Raw genomic sequence first — 18,453 nt, 5'->3', positions numbered from 1 at the left:
CTGGCTCGCGAAACAGAAGACACACAATTACAAAATGTTTACACAGCCACGGTACCGGCATCCTCGTCTTTCCTTCGTCCTGCCGCCGACCGCTCATGTTTGTTTAATGAGAACGCAACCAGCGCGCAGGCTTAAATAAGTCGTCTGAATGGTTGGCGCGCGAAAATGAGGACACCCTCCAGATAGAACGATGCTGGTGCGGGCTCGACTTGTCGGGAAATTTGTGGAAATCTGGCAACATTATATTATCAGTCATGACATTCGAATGTGTTAACTCTTCTTTGCAACATCATTTGTCTCTTTCGAGGAAAAACCTAATACCAACACGCCAGTTTGGGTTTATTAACAAACACTCAACAATTGACCAGGTCCACAGAATAACAGATGTTATTGAAAAAGCCTACGAAAGTCAAAAAGTATGCTCAGCTATATTCTTAGATGTAGCACAAGCCTTCGATAAGGTTTGGCATGAAGGCCTTGTTCATAAAATACAGAAAATAAAAGTATCATTATATTTTAAGGTAAGATTTACGAGATGTGCCCGTAAAGTAATGAAATTTATGCTTTATACATCAACGTAATCTCAATCAAGAATCACATAATCATTTCAACACATATTGTTCATAAATAACAGAAACTATTAAAATCATACATTATAACCAGAATGTTTAGAGACAAGCAAGAATAAGTTTACTGTACAATAAAAGAAGCTAAAGCAGGTGTACCACAAGGAAGTGTACTGGGACCAATGCTTTATCTACTTTACACTTGTGATATACCACAAATGGAAAACATCACGATGGCTACATTTGCTGATGATACTGGAATTATAGCTGTCGGAGACAATAGTGAAGAAGCCTCACGAAAATTACAACAGGCAAGTGACGATATAAATAATTGGACACAAGCTTGGAAAATAAGAATTAATGAAAGTAAATCTGTACAAGTGCAGTTCACCTATAAACAGACCGTACAAGCGCCAATAACATTAAATAATACTATCATTCCATATAGCAACAACGCTAAATATCTCGGAATGAATCTCGATGCAAAACTTCGCTGGAAGGAACATATAAAGAAGAAAAGAAAAGAACTGGAATTGAAATATAGGAAAATTTACTGGCTAATTGGAAGAAAATCAAAATTATTAGTACATAATAAATTGCTATTATATAAGCAAATATTGAAACCTATATGGAGATAGGGACATTAATAAAATACAAATTTTTCATAACAAAATCCTGAGAGGTATTGTGGGTGCACCCAAATACTATAGGACTGATTACCTACATCGATACCTCCAGATACCCACACTCAGTAAGAAATCGAGAGAATTGCAAGGAGGCATGAGGAAAGACTCCATTCTCATACTAATATTGAAATATTGCAACTTTTGGATACCAACAGAACAGGACATAGACTCAAAAGAACCAAACCATCTGATCTTGTGTAGTGTTGTGTAGTGAGGTGCATATATTAAAAATTCAGCAGAGACATGTATAAACATTATTTCACCAGAGACCGAGTTAGGGCCGATGGGTCCTCCTAGTTATATATCTAGATTTAAGTTAGAATAAAGACAAATTGTAGATTAGACGGAAACGACTAGTAACATTAATTAAATAATTTAAAAAAATTTGTCTTACGGCTGATTTTGTATTATTTTGTTTTACTCAAGTGTAAACAACATAATTCCTTTAATTTTGTAATTTATTGTTAAATCTAATGCGCATAGAATTAGGCTGCGTTTTGCTTTTTTTTTCATCAATGCTCCAAATCCGTTCGAAATGAATACATTGTTGTGTGTGGTGGTTTATGGTGTACTTACTGATATTAAATTTCAGTAATATGAAACATGGGAAATGTTTAGCGACTGAAATTGACTCAATGGAGTTGATTGCGTTACCTGAAAGTATAAATATTTTGACTAAAAGTATATTTTGATATATTTAAGGCTCTGACTTATTGTTTAAGTTCTTTATCTCTGACGGAAGGACGTCAGCTTATGCGGGATGTTCCCAAAACTGAATTTTCTCGACTTTTATCTCAATCTGTGGATCTTATAGTGATGAGCATTGAAAATCTATATCCAATCATAAAGAATCCGTCTATAAACTTCGATTTTTGTTGGTACTGGACGACACCTGTCAAATGCTTACAAAATTCCTCGAAACATTAATGATAATATATATGCCAAACCGGGAACCATTGTAAAACAAAATTCTAAGTTAACGTGGCAACATTGCGGCGCCATATGTTTTAATGGCGTGCATCGGATATACTATAACTGTCAAAGCCATGGAGTTAGTTAAATCAGGTTATTGAACAGTTGCTTATATTGATACTTCGCATTTTCACTAATAGATATCGCTGATCAAAATATGTGATATGGATGGTTGCCGCGTATAACCCATAATTGTGCTCTATATTACTGTATTGGATCTATAAATTAATTTTAAATAATTTGCAAAACATGGCGTTACTATGCATGAAATCGCCTCGAGTACATTTGTAACCAACCCCAATAAGATTCACTTTTCAGTATCTCTATATCGTCGAATTGTAAACATTCTTTTTTTCAGTGTGTTTAAATTGTCTGAATTTGTACTGAATAAATCTCATTGGTGGGAGGTTTTATTTGTTTACTTCTTTTTGAAGAAAAGGCCGTTGAAGGTCATCGAATGCTGTATAAAGTTTATTACGATAGCCCAATGCGAAACAAATCATAACTTTGGAGCGAGTGCTTTATATTTGGTGGGATCAACTTGGTGTGGCATACTATGAGCTACGTTTGAGACTGCTTGATAAACGGCCGGAATAGAAGCAAAGATACAACGATGTTATTCTTCAGTATGATAACCATTGCAAAAGATGCTGCAAAACCGCTGAAAACATACTTGGAAACATGTTAAGTGCTATCCCACCCGTCGTATTCTTCAGATTTTGCTCTTGTTCCGAAATAGGAATCGTGATCTGTTTGTGCCTTCACTTCTTATGAAGATGTCAAAACGATGGTGGATTCATGTCACTCTCTCTAAAGGTACATTGTTCTTTCGAAACGGTATCTGTAAATAGCCTAAAAGATGGGGAAAAGTAGTAGCTCTCGATGGACAATACTTTGAATAAGATACAATTCACACTAAAGTTTAAAAAATCCTCTCAAACTAATTTATAGGCCTAATTGATTGGATAGTATTTTAATCTAAAAATCCTTTTTCCTTTTCTTCACTGAAGTAACAAGTTGCAAGTAAAAAATACATTTCGGGTCCTCCAGGCCTAGGAGATATAAAGGCCTTTATAAGGGACTCAATTTCCTTCCTTGTAATCATTGTCTAGGCTTTTTGTTCTTTTTAATGTTTCGAATAGTATTTATACTAAGGTACAATAACTTGGCAGCACTTTTTTCATATTAAAATAGTACTTTACTATTTTAAACTACCTGCATGTTCTTGTTTGAAATTATGTTTTTTAGCAATCTAATTAATTATCACTAATAAGATATTTGTTTTTATCCTAAATTGTTACGGTTTTAAAATTACAAAGCCCTTCTAAGCATAAACACTTTGGGTTTAACATCTATGTTACTGTTTTTAATGTGCACTGAGTTTTACTCATAACTTCACTGAACTAGGTTTTATTCTCTTCAATCTTCTGACTAAGGCATCGTAATCATATATCTATTTGATATATCTTTTCAACATTGATGTGCCGATGAGGTGTCTGATCATGTCTTTGTGTATAGTTCTTGATAGCAGTTATGAATAGTTTCTACTTTCAGGTGTTTATGCAGATTGTCGTTACGAACAAACAATGGAGCAGCACCAATATCTTGCAGTACCTTGTTTTGGAATCTTGGAACTGAAATTTCAGAGCCGAATACCAATCTATACAGGTTTCAGGGGCGTCAGTTCCAATACTTCATATCATAAGATATAAATTAAATATAAGTATTGAAATAGGTATATCAAAATAATTCCAACATCTAACATATCATGATTACGAAATCTGATTAATGAGCCAAAAAATGGGAAATAATTATTACACATTTCACTGGATTACTATTGTTTTTCAGTTGTGTTCAAATTATATTCAACTTCTTCCTGTCGCATTGTATGTATAACTGAGCGAAATGATCGAATACAACCGAAGCTAACAAACAGTTTACTTTAAATTGGACTAAAAAATGTGGCGACGTAACGGTAATGGAACCGGAGAGCTTGTTAGCGTAGAGGCAACATGTGAGAGAGAGCTCCGGGATGGAAATCCTGCCCGTTGACAACCCGTAATTTTCGAGGAGCCGATGGTCGCGCGATCGTTTTTTGTTCCTCGTCAAAAGCATTAAGGAGTTTACATGTATGCAACCTGAATATCGGATAAGTATCGATGATTTAACATTGCCCAGAACGATTTATAATGGCTGAATCATCGCTGTCGAATCTCCGACTTGGACGTTTCATATTCCGTAAGCACTTTTACGTTTTACCTCGACAGTTTAATCTACGGGGGCGTTTCCGAAAAAATATCGACTTGACTGACAGGCTGGCGGTACAAATCGGTTTAGAGTGAAGAGTGACATCGAATAAAAGAACATCGATCATTTTTTTAAACAAATAACGGCGCGTGAATAAACAAAACAAACATTAGATCAGATTTTGTTTTATCGCATTAACAGGTTAATTGAAAAGTCCCCGGTCTCACACATAGATGGCGCTACTATAATTAAATCCATATGTTTTTTAGTTAGCGCTAACCCTCAAAAGGTACGTGTATAAATTTAACAGCTGTCGAATCATTAATTTGTCAATTATAGCATTTTAAGTGAAGCAACTTTTGTTATTGTGAAAAAAGTGGATAAAAAGGAATTTCGCGTGTTGATAAAATATTGCTTTTTGAAAGGAAAAAAATACAGTTGAAGCAAGACCTTGGCTTGATTCTGAGTTTTCGGACGCCGACTCAGGAAAATCAACCATCAAGGATTGGTATGCTAACTTTAGACGTCGCGAAGTGAGCACCGAGATCGGTGAACGCAGTGGATGCCCAAAAGAGGTTGTTACCAACGAAAACATATAAAAAATCCACAAAATTATTTTAAATGTCTGTAAATTGAAATTGAATGAAATAGCAGACACTCTAAAGATATCAACTGAGCGTGTACATCATATCATTCACGAATATTTGGGTATGAGAAAGCTCAGTGCAAAGTGGGTGTCGCGCGAGCTCACTTTTGAGCAAAAAAAACGACGAGTTGATGATTCGGAGCAGTATTTGAAGATGATCAAGCGTAATAAACCCGAGTTCTTGCGTCGATATGTGACAATGGATGAAATATGGCTCCATCATTCCGAAGTCCAATCGACAGTCATCCGAGTGGACTGCACACGATGAACCCGCTCCAAAGCGCGGGAAAACGCAACAGTCGGCTGGCAAGGTTATGGCGTCTGTATTTTGGGATGCGCATGAAATAATTTTCATTGACTACCTTGTGTTGAAAAACGGCCGCATTTGAAGACAAAGAAAGTGCTGCTTCACCAAGCCAATGCACCAATGTGTCACAAGTCAGTGAAAATGATGGCAAAAATCCATGAATTGGGTTTCGAATTGCTTCCTCCTCCACCGTATTCTTCAGATCTGGCCCCGAGCGACTATTTTCTGTTCTCAAATCTCAAAAGAATGCTCTCTGGGAAAACATTTTCTCTAAATATCTTTTCCATTAAATGAATTGCTATATAACTAACCAAATTTCAATGTTTATTGCTTTCTATCTGTATAATTAAATTATCAATTTTTCACTTCATTGATGACTAACTAAAAGTGTTATGGCCAAACTTGATAATCAGTTATTTTGAAATTTTAAGGGTCATATGAATAACATCGTCGTGGAATAAAATAAGAAATCATTATTTAAGTATTAAGGCTTCCCATTTTTTTTTGGTAGCCAAGAAAATATTTTCAGTATATTTGTAACACTTTTGAAACTTTTTTGATTTGTCAAATCATTTTTGACTTTTGAATTTAAAAAATGGCATTTCTCAGGCTTATACTGAGTCAGTGTAAGATGGTTTCTTTGTTTGGATTTCAGTAAATTGAAAAATATTGTAATTTTGTTTTTTTATTGTAGCTTATAGCTCTATTAATATAATTTTTTTATAACCAGCTTATACATTTAGTTCGCTACAATGTTTGCGACGAACATCATCTTTCAATCAGGAGCTATTATTCTTTCTTGTAAGCCAATAGGTTAAAATATTTTGAGGCTTTTTCCTCGGAGGTTTTAAGAGCAATCAGTTAGCAAAATTAATTAGCAAATCGTTACTTTTGAACAACTTTCCAGGATATAGAAAAGTAACTTGTTCATATATTTTGGATAAACATGAAAGGTACTAGTTTTTATGCTGATTAGAATGTTATGAGATTAAAGTAATTCCTAAGTTCCTTTGGTATTTTTAAGTTATGTTTGCCTTTTTTGGGTAATTTTCTTTTCTCCGCGGTGAATGTCAGAGATTTGGCCTATTATAATCATATTTGATTATTAGTATAATATTACACAATATTTAATACTATATATGGTAAATATAAGTATAAGTATAAACAACACATTTTTTTTCAGGTACGAATATATTATAAGTTACTAAACATTAAAACTTCATGGAAATCATCGAATGTTACTTAAAGTTTATATCGTATTATTGCTAATTTTGCTGTCAGTAACAACAAACTCCTTGGTTGGTTGGGAAATTGGGAGATAAAGGTTTGGATATTTAAAATGACTTGCTTGACTTCTGGATTGAATCAGAAATAGTCGTTTTTTGCATTAAAAAAGTATAAGTAGGTTTTTGTATAAGTAAGTAAGTATAAGTAATGTTTTGAAATGGGAAGAATTTAAATAGAATATGAACTGACTCTTGTATAGCGTCAAAATATATGACATCTTTTCGATGTGAATATATCATAGAAGTTGGATGATTCATTAAATAATCATATGTGTGAAAACGTCATTGTCATCACAATTCTTGCATATATTTCTAAACATTTCTTATTCTCGTCCCGTAATGCACGTAGTAAATTCTTACAAGGCCGTGTCCTCAGGAATGTCTCTTAACCATTCGTTTAGTCGGAATCATATATAACGCGCTTTGTGAACGTTGGACGTGATCGTCATTAATTATCACTTAAATTTAGTTGGATATGTCGAATTGACCCGAGTTGGCTGTCAAGCTTACCGAGTCATTGCCATTTGTTTATTTGTAAAAGTACGGAAAACAAAAACAACGAAACATCTGTGGGTTTGGCCATACTAATTAGTATTTTATTCTCATCTCTTCTTATCTCTTTTAAAATCACCTTTGTTTTGTTGTGTCAAATTAACAGTACTTAAATATGCGTCCTGATGAAAATATACGTTTTTTAGCAGCAAATTTACATAACGTTTTGTTACTACATCAGTGATTTTAAAATTTCTTATATTCTTCATGAATATCAATACACTTTTATACGTGTTTAATCCAATGATACCTCCAAATTACTAGGTTGCTTAGTAAATTCATGAAGTAACAGTAAAACAGTAAAATATATTTTTTATTAATCTCTTGGAACTTCAACAATCTGTCCGTGGTAAATAAGTATTATAATAACTCTACTGATATGTAGAAGATGTATTAACTAAGTGATTTGCTGTAGAATCTTATAATCTGAATCTTATTTTAGATACTGTTCTAACTTATTCTAAAGTCTATTTTAACTTATTCTAAAGACTATTCTAACTTATTCTAGAAATTCTTATATTTCACTCTGTGAATCTATTAATCAGTTGGTATGGTAGTTTGCATTTGAGCTTACGCACTACACTGTGATCGTGTCCATTTAACTTTTTGGCGAGTGCATCCGGATGAATCTTTCCTGTACAAGATGCTGGTTCGATCAGTCGTTCTATACGGCTCCAGTGTCTATATAAAATACGTCTCACCTAGCCAGGTGGAACGTCTTCAGGTCTTTCAAATCAAAATTATCAGGAGAATAATCAATGCCCTCTGGTTCTTCAGGAACAATCAAATTCATAGAGAAACAGACGTCCCCCAAGTTCACGATTTTATATCCGAGGTTTACTCGAGATATTTCTCCATTCTTCGTCTTTCGTACAATAGATGTATTACCGAGCTGGCCGATATTTTAGGCCAATAACTTACTCGGCTCTTCGTAGCCTTATTCTATCACAGCCGACACTACCCCCTCGTGCTCTAACTCCAAATTGTCTCGACCTTCTCCGGCGAGCGATTAACTCATGTACCGCAAGCTGCGTGGTGTGATAACAACGCCACGTCCTTGCCTGGCCCTTGTGCCTCTTAACGGTATTACCGGTTACGGGCACCCTCTTTACTAACAGTAAGAAGTATCAATTAGGGTTATTGGATCAGCTGATAGGGTGGGGTTTAGCGGGTAGCCCAGAGGCAGTCTCCACATAACCAGTCCAACTCGCTTATTCCTGCGGGTCTTCCCGACCAGGTATCCGAAACAGGATTCCCCTACCCGGTTCCAGGCCAAAAAAATGCATTCGGATGCACTAATAGCCTTTCAGACTACTTCGCACTAACACTTATTAATTTCTATTTTTTCTCCATTTTTCCATTGAAGTTTGTGCCAAGTCCAAACAATACTAAAATAAGAATGTAATTTTGTGACATATATAAAAAATTAAATTATAAACAGCATATCATTTTTTATAATTTAACTGTAATTGATATATATATATATATATATATATATATATATATATATATATATATATATACATATATATATATATATATATATATATATATATATATACATATATATATATATATATATATATATATATATATATATATATATATATATATATATATATATATATACATAGTATATATAGTACAATCCGAGATCCGATGTTTACGGTGAGATCTTAAATCGAATCTCGGGTTGTAATTCCCGTGTTTTTAGTGATTCGGAGTATATACGGTCTAAAAGGCGTAATGGCAAACATTTTGCCGGAGCTCACTTTGCTAGCGAGCGTTGAAAACATTAGAAACCTGCATTTTGTTGATTACTTTTAAATGGCAAGATAGGGTCCTTTAAGTCTTGACTGAAATACAGTTAGATATCTTTCAAAAATGTTATACCATAAGTAATCTTTGTTTCCTTCTACTAGATATATTTAAAAATAATTGACGAACGATTAACTTACATTACTGCAAAACAATGGATTGTAGTGTTTTTAGGTCTGCATAATTATATACACTTTATAATTCTGTATTTCCTTAATATATTAGGCATATGTAATACACAAAATATATGATTTATACTACGAGATAATTCTATAATTTCGACAGCACAAAAATTTCTTTATAGTTGCTATTATATATAAACTTATAAGCCATAATCTACTAACAGTACTGTAATATTTTATTACTAAATATATCATATTTTATATTATATATTAATGTTATTATCATTAATTAAGTTTGTCGATACATACCTTTTGACAACTAATTCTTTCAACACATTTCATGTGAGTGCATTGATATTATGTTTTTTTTGTGTGTGTTTATATATTGTGTTTTTTAATTATAATGGAAATTTGAACTATATACATATAACGTAAACCTTTTAATTGAAAAATGTTTTATAAATTTGTCTGTTGAATTAAGTTAATAATTGAGAATATAATTATTATAAAATAAAATTCTACTATATTATTTCCTCGAAACAAGAATGCTTAATAAAAATTTTGAATAATTAAATATTAGGTGCAGTCTACCGCAAAATTATCATATTTATGTTAAATATTATGGAAAATAATTTAAAAGTACTATATTAAATATAGAATAAATGTTGTTAAAATATTAAGTTAATAAATGGTTACAGTAACACAAATATAAATGATAAAATAATTTATTCAGTCAACGCTTATTAGGCGTTAATCTCGAACCGATGTATATTTTGAACATATCATTTACGCCGTAATTAAGTCATTGTCCTTTTGAACCATAAACAGAACCATGCATAAACACGGCAACAGTGCCGCATTGAGTGTCAGAAAAAATTAATATATACACGTTGAACCCCACCTTGTATTGCCAATATATAAAAATGTATATATATATAAATTTTTCAAAATAACTTACCGCTCGATTTTCTCCTTAAAAGTTGTTCTCTCTTTGTTGCTAAAGAGCTAATTCACATCAAATTATTGTTACCGGATCGAGTGGATCTCAGGTTGTCATGGTTATGACATGGAGCTATAAGTTACGAAGGCTGATCACTATATGCCTCCTCAAACATATTGGAAAGTTTATAGTTATCACTATTTGAGCGAGGAATTTCGTTGTGCGCGTTTTATCGAATCCAAGTAGGTACTTGATAGATCTACAAACCATCGATGGCATTCATTCAGTTAGTTATGGCAGCGTAAATAAACAAGAGTTGAAATTACTTTGAATAAAACAACAATTATATAAGAATATAACATAATTGTTGCCGTATAATGTTCCAAAATGAAATGTTTGTTTTTATATTAGAACACATCTCTTTCCAAATAAAATGCTGATATGGTGATGTAATGGTTCTCAATTTGACGAAATGAAAGAAACAATGCAATGAAAACCACCAAAAATAATCTACAAATACCATCAGTATCACATGAAGTTCGTCGAACTCACGGAATATGACCGTAAGAAAGCACACGACTTGTATATATATATATTATATTTATGTCACACTTTCAAACAGCACCAGCAGATCGTGCTGATGACTGAACAGTTAAAGGTAAGATCACGACGTTTGGCGCGGCCCCAACGTACACATCCTATTTGTATCTATATATTGATCAGCTGACCGTAAACCATATGCCGCCCCCGTCAATTAATGGAAAAACTATGGTGTGGACCCGGCAACGCCATCTTCGATCTCCCAGAAACGATAAACGGTCAGGAGGTTGACCCCGGGCGTCGAACATGAACAGGAGAAAAAAAAACAACAGAAACAATCGACGATCGATTCCCAATTTCGTCGTTTTTCCTATCTGTAACGTTCTGGTACAGTTATAAACTCATTTGCGGAGGCTCGGCGTCGAGCCTGCATGAGGACTTACCGGAAATATGCAAGAATATTCATCATAATAATATGCCATATTTGTAACACTGCTTTAGTATAGGAGAAACAGCGCCCGAGCAAATATGTACGTAAAATATATTAGTTCAAGTTTTAATAAATCTAAGAAATGTGTCATGTTACATATAGTTTTATGGATTACAAGTATACAGGACTATATTAATATTAATATTAATGTTAGTGATATCAACAATAATTAAGTAAAGACACGTACATATTCATTCTTAATTTTTATTAAAAACGTAATCTTTTTTACAACAGATTTCGACTTATAATAAGTTATTTTATGTCCTACTTATAAAAAGGGAGATATATATAATATAATATATATATATAAATATATATATATATATATATATATATATATATATATATATATATATATTCACTGATACTTTATTTTATTTTATATCCCCTATAAATCCACCAGATACTCAACAGTTATGTTTTATAAGTCATGGTCAGCGTGGATTTGAACTTTATGAAGATAATATTGATGGTAAACGCTATTGGGGTAAAGTGTTTCGCCTTAAAAACGCTATAGGAGAATACCAGTTCCCAAACATAAAAATTGTGACGTCCTCAGTGCTGATACAGCTGTTTTCAAGTGGATCAGTTGAGCGAAAATTTAGTGCGTTTAAATATTTAAAAACAGAGAACTACAGTCAACTAAATACAGGTACTAAATTGTCTTTAATCGCAACAAGGGAAGGCGTTAAGGAATTGGGGGGCAGTATCATGTTCAATCCATCAACCAAAATGCTGGAAAGAGAAATTTGGTAAAAGTATAACGTTGAAATTCATATCATTACATTTTATTTTATATTATAATAATATAAAATACCAATATCGCATAAGCGGTTGAGTCTTGCTTCATTTCTTGAAATAATTTTGAGGATAATTTTTGGCATCGATAAATTTTTCGGCCCGATATATTTTCTTGTCTATATGTCTTATCTTATTTTTCCTATATACATAAATTATTTATGGATCACTAGATTATCATTGGTGCTTAAACTAATCTCATATACATCCCATCTCATCAAAGAGCAGCAGAAAATAATAATTTATTGTCCCAATTTTAATTCCAATATTTTGTAATTATTAGGAAAGAGAAACAATCCATTTCTTCCAGCGGATATTCGAACGAGGTACGGAGAAAGGGGACATACCTATTTAAAATTGGAAAAATTTGTTTCAAAGACAAAAAGTAATTCTATATATAACAGCTTGTCGAACATAATCCCATTTAGAAATACAATTTAACATGTTACATGTTACCCTACGATTCTTTGTATTAAATAAATTTGTTATTATTAAATTAATTAAAGGAGGATTTAAATAATTTCCTTGAAATGTCGTTTGTGATTACCTTCTATTGTGTGCTTGTACACCTTAGTCACAATATAGGAAGAAGTATTAGATTTAGAATCTGCATAATACTTATAATTCAAATATTTTTTTTTTCGACAAAACAAAGAAATTGGAAGTAGTTCCGATAAAAATTCAATTAAAACACTATTTATTAAAATATTTGCTTATTATCTCTTTGTATCTTTGAATATGTGTAATTTTCTTCTTAATCTACCTAATATTAAAAATTAATAACCTCCCAATATCCTGACAAAATTACTTTTCGATATTGTGTTCGGATTTAAGTATCACTTGTATTTAATTTTGTGACTGGATCAATACAAATATTTTCCTCTGTGTTTAAATATTTAATATTTGTCTACGGTGAGAATGACTTTCAGGAACTACGAGGTTGTTTTTAGGTTAATTGTAGTTCTCAGAATGCAAAGCTGTTCTTAATAACAACGCACATTTGTAGTCGACGCAAATGGCCGGTTATATAATTATAACATAAGCATATTAATTTATGTTTTAACATATATCTTTGAATAAATTAAAAATAAAATTAATCAGTGTTAAATTTTGTTTAAATATTGTGTGTTATAATTAATTCGTTATAATTATTCGTATAGATTTTTGTTATAAAAGAAGTAGTTTATTTAGTCTTTTTATTTAAAAACTAGGCAGTACTTACGTTACAACTATTAACTATATCCAATAATTTGTCCTAGACATTGTTCTTGGGGTCCAGATTTATGATTTCAGACCTAAACTTAATTAGCATTTGATGGATGTACTTCATATAGTTTTCAAACTATATTAGTTCAAAGAGATTATGTCTCTTCAACTTTCGAGTAGGTTTATTCTTCTGGTACAGTTGTAGTACTTTCGCAAACCATTTAATATTTGAAAGAATTGCTGAAAGATACGAATATTAGTCAGACAGAAGAAGTATGCGGTCTTGTAACATTAGAGTGTCTACGATAGTTTTGTATAAACATTACACTCATTATAATAAACATTTCATTATTTTTATAATGACTAAATTATGATCATGTAATGGTCGCAAAAGAACTAAAATCAGCAAAAATAGAGTAGAGTAGAATAGTTACGTTCTATATATAACCGCTTTATATATATAAAACATTTATTCTTGGTGGAAATTTGAACTGCAAATTTTACAGTACAACTTACATAATTATTTTAATATTTCCATATTCAGCAACGCAAAACTCACTATTTTATGCAAAGAACTAGTTGTTCTGATCGGTATTTGTTCCATATATTTTTTTCGCTTTTTTATTTATTATTAGTTGCACAAAACTTAAATTATATTTATGTTATAATTACGTCAGAATATACAAAAATCTTATTAATTACATTTGTAATTTAAAAAATATGGTATTATTTTAATAAGTCAGTATATGTGTATTACATGTGCATCATGCAAATTCCTTCAATTGCTTCAACTTTGCTGACTCTTCGGATAGTTCTCTGCCTTGGCCTTGGAAATTATTTTGCATCTTTTGCTTAGCTAAGGATTTTTTTAAAATCACATTAAGATAGTACAGATACTCTGACAGTTATTTTGCGGTGAATAGATTATTAAGATCAGCAATGGAACCCCATTTTTTCGAGATCATAGTCATTATTTACTATTACAGTTCGAACTATACCTAAGGTCCAGACCAGTATGGGAATCTTGAATTAGAGCCTAATTTATGTTAACACAGGGATGTACATTTTCTTAAATAATAGATTTTTATTATTATTTCATTATTACGTTGTTACTAGTCGTTTCCGACTAACCTATAATTTGTCTTTGTGATAACTTAAATCTAGGTATATAACTAGGAGGACCCTTCGGCCCTATCTCTCTGGTCTGGTGAAATAATGTGTATACATGTCACTGCTGTGCTGACAACACTACACAAGATCAGATGGTTTGATTCTTTTAAGCCTGTGTCCTGCTCTGATGGTATCCAAAAGTTGCAATACTTCATGAGAATGGAGTCTTTCCTCATGCCCCCTTGCAATTCTCTTGATTTCTTGACTGCACTGTGGTTATCTGAAGGTCTCGATGTAGGTTATCAGTCCTGTGGTATTTGGATGCGCCCACAATACTTATCACGACTTTGTTCTGAAAAATTTGTATTTTGTCTATGTTACTCTTTGCAGGACATCCTCATAATTGAACTTCGTATGTCCACATAGGTTTCAGTATTTGCTTAGATAATATCAATTTATTAAGTAATGATAATTTTGATTTTCTAGCAATTGTCAATACCTTTCCCTATATTTCAATTCCAGTTGTTTTCTTTTCGTCTTTATATGTTCCTTCCAGCGAAATTTTCCATCAAGATTCATTCCAAGATGAATTGCACATGCACAGATTTACTTTCGTTAGTTTTTAATTTCCAAGCTTGTGTCCAATTACTTATATTGTCACTTGCCTGTTGTACTTTTCGTGTGGCTTCTTCACTATTGTCTCCGACAGCTATAATCGCAGTGTCATCAGCAAATGGAGCCATCGTAATATTGTCCATTTGTGATATATCACAAGTATAGAGTAGATAAAGCATTGGCCCCAGTACACTTCCTTGTGGTACACCTGCTTTAACTTCTTTTATTATAGAGTAAGCTTCTTCTTGTTTGACTCTACATTCTGGTTCTAATGTACGATTTTAGTAGTCCGGTGCGTTGTTTGGTAACAGTTTCTGTAGTTTATGAACAAGAGCTTCATGCCAAACCTTATCGAAGGCTTGTGCTACATCTAAGAATAAAGCTAAACATACTTTTTTATTTTCATATGCTTTTTCAATAACATCAGTTATTTTGTGGACCTGGCCAATTGTTGAGTGCTTATTAGTAAACCCAGACCGGTGTGTTGGTATTAGGTTTTTCCTCTCTATGATCGGTTTTATTCTTTTCAACAGGAGTGTTTCAAAAACTTTAGATATTACTGGGATATAGTGATATATGTATATAGGCTTTTATTTCGTTTGGTGACTTCCCAGGTTTTGGGATGATTATAATTTCCGGCATAATAGAGATTAATATTAGTATCGATATCGAACTCTCAAGCGCAATCAATACAACTGCCCCCGGTTAAGATTTTTCCACTATGGGTTAATAAATTTTAACACCAATGGAGCGTCATGCGACGTTTCTTGCACTCCTACGTTGAGAGAATTCTCGTGTCTATTCTAAGGAGCGTTTTTCCAACGCTACAATGTTTTATGTATATCGTGTGAGCGGCATATTGGTGACAAAGACGACTAGTTACCATTTTTTTAATGAGCGTGTAAAAGACGGTCCGTACGTGACGCTCATAAATTGGGACGGTTGTTGTTGACGCGCTTTTTTTTTCATTGTTTTCTTCCACGGATTAGAGAGGGTTTTTTCGTTGTCGTTCGGGTCTGCTGTTTACCGGAAGGCGTCCTCGAGATTAGGGAAATCAGTCGAGAGCGAATGGGAGAGGCGAGAGGTCGTCGTTTGATCTACCGTTAGCTTTCAGCTGCGACATAAAACGTTCACCTGTAGTTGTTTACGCGCTTTGCATGCACTAAAACACTCACTAAACCTATATATCAGCTTTCTGGTTTTAAATGCTTGGAGTGGAATTAATTGCTATAATTTTTTTTTGTTTCGATAAGCATTTTTTAAATGTTTTCTATGATTTTTTGAAATTTTTTACTTTTCTGCAAAGGTTTCCGGTTTTTAGAATATCCGAAGTATTTATTCTAAGTATATTCGAAGCGAATTGATCGTAAGGAATTAATTTAATGACAAATTATTTTAAAAAATTTTTCTATATAGATTATCTTGGTTTCTGCACATTTACTTCAGAGTTTCTTAAACATCGGTGTTCCTTTCTTAAAGATTTTCGCCAAAAACAGGTTTCATTAAGTTGGCGAAATCTGAGGATGCCAAATCAAAACAGTAGGGAGGAGGACTACCCTGCGCAGCATATGATTTTCTCTTCTTCAAGCCTTCTCGCTGGTTTAGTAACCGCAGTGGTTACGGCAACAGAACCGCCGTTCTACTGTTGCGATTGTCGCGTGTTCGAATCCTGCTGAAGTATGGTTCTATATTTATTGTAATTGCTTTTAATTGTGATTGTCCATAATGCAAAAGTGCAGTATTCGACAAAGGAAAAAATTCCAGTCGCGTCAGTAACTATTCAGGGTAGAGCTTGAATGTCTTCTCTAATAGCCTTTGAGTGGTTTGGAGCCCGCGTTAATCTGTAGCGAGTAAAAAATCCAAGATATTAGATCCTATAATTGTTCTGACTTTTTCAATGTAAGCAAACAAGACCTCTTCGACGATGTGTTCAACTTTGCTTTCTTAGAAGTTGATCCACGGCGAACCTACTGATTCACGTCTCACCTAATGTGGTAAGTAGCTTCAGAAAATCTATTAGAAATAGTTGAATCGCTCCAAAGGTTACTATGAAAGTAGCTTACATATTAGTTTTTCATTGGAATTTATAATTCGTGATGCAAGATGTTTCGTAGTCTTTCTCACAACTTCCGGTGTTTTACTCATCTTCAGTGGCTTGATGTCCACTTTTTCGATAGTTTTCATTATGCTTAAGTTTGTTTGTACCTTTTTTAAGCAGGTCCTCTTCCAGGGACGTCCGACTGTATTTAAATTCTAGATTGTATACTTTGTAACGCTTGATGAGGAAGGAACAGTCCACTTAAAATTTTGTTTGATGATATATTCTATAGACAATAGCATGAAATATAGAATTTTGTATTATTACAGTATTTCTATATTGAAGCGCCTTTATTGAAACCATCTATAAACCAGTAGTGTTTTTTAACTATTGGTCTATACATTAATTTCAAAAGTTTTTTAAATTTGAGTAATGATAAATAATAAACTTAAGTGTAAGAAAAAACGTTAATTTTGTTTTTGTTGTGAAAATTGAATATAATGTATTGTATTTCATTATTAATATTGGTCATCGATGGCCGCTGCATTTTCCCATCTTTCAGACAATTTACGGATTCCATCTCCAAAGAACTATATACTTTTGAGGCTATTCACGATTTGACTTATTTTTTCGTATTTTATTAGAAATGCAGCGCTGTTCAGTCAAGTCACGATTCCTATTTCGGAGCAAATATTAATCAGAAGTGACAAGGTTTGGAGAATAGGCTGGATGGTGTAGACCAGTTCCTATTTTAATATGTTCAAGTATGTTTTCGCCGGTTTTGAAATATGTTGTCGAGTTTTGTAATGCTGGAGAATAGAATTGTTGTGTCTTTGCTCATATTCCAGTCAATTTTTTCGCGCAGTGCTCTGTTTAGACGCATTAATTATAGTCGATAGATATCCACATTAATGATTTCATAGAGAAATGCGTCCAAATGCACGTTTTCCACCACTTTAAATCTATAAAGTTAATTTTGATATAATCGATGGAGCATGGTTGCCACAAGCTTCAAACAGTTTTCGATAACGTTCTGATGGTTTTTTTTCAAATTATAATAAAAAAGTAAAACTTCTCGCAAATGCATCTTATTTGGTGTAAATGCAGTCATTCTAAAAGTACTAATAATTTTTGTAATTTGTACACACTTTGACGAAATTACACATACTGAAAAATGAAGCCAGTGCGTAACACTTCAACAGTAAGTTGGGTACAAATGCAGCCGATTCGATTGATACAGAGTAACACCATATTTTGTAAATCCTTCAAACTGTATTTATAGGTCTGACATTATAAATCTCAATAAAGCTACAAGATATCTTAATCTAATGAACATATTTTTGAAAACAATAATGAGTAAGTTCAATTCGACACAAACAAAATAAAGAACGACAAACGAACCTAACTGACTATCTCCCCAGATTGATCATCGCTTTCGTCGCCTAAAGTCGCTGCCCGGCCCGAAAAATAATCCTTTTTCGAATCACCGCCCCAATTAAACGTTAATTTCGTCC

At 32.9% G+C, this 18,453-nt stretch overlaps 1 protein-coding gene across 1 annotated transcript in view; it reads left to right on the top strand.

The window, feature by feature from the left end:
* The window catches only part of Su(var)3-3 (lysine-specific histone demethylase Su(var)3-3), a 543,194-nt gene that overhangs the window by 335,890 nt on the left and 188,851 nt on the right, over nucleotides 1–18,453 (top strand). The window lies entirely within an intron of this gene.

The sequence above is a fragment of the Rhynchophorus ferrugineus genome, unplaced genomic scaffold, assembly GCF_030347505.1.
Source record: "Rhynchophorus ferrugineus isolate W39M unplaced genomic scaffold, kcgeb_rfMv2 rfM1, whole genome shotgun sequence".
Lineage (NCBI taxonomy): Eukaryota > Metazoa > Arthropoda > Insecta > Coleoptera > Curculionidae > Rhynchophorus > Rhynchophorus ferrugineus.
The sequence above is the reverse complement of the archived record's forward strand: the minus strand, read 5'-3'. Positions and strand labels throughout refer to the sequence as shown.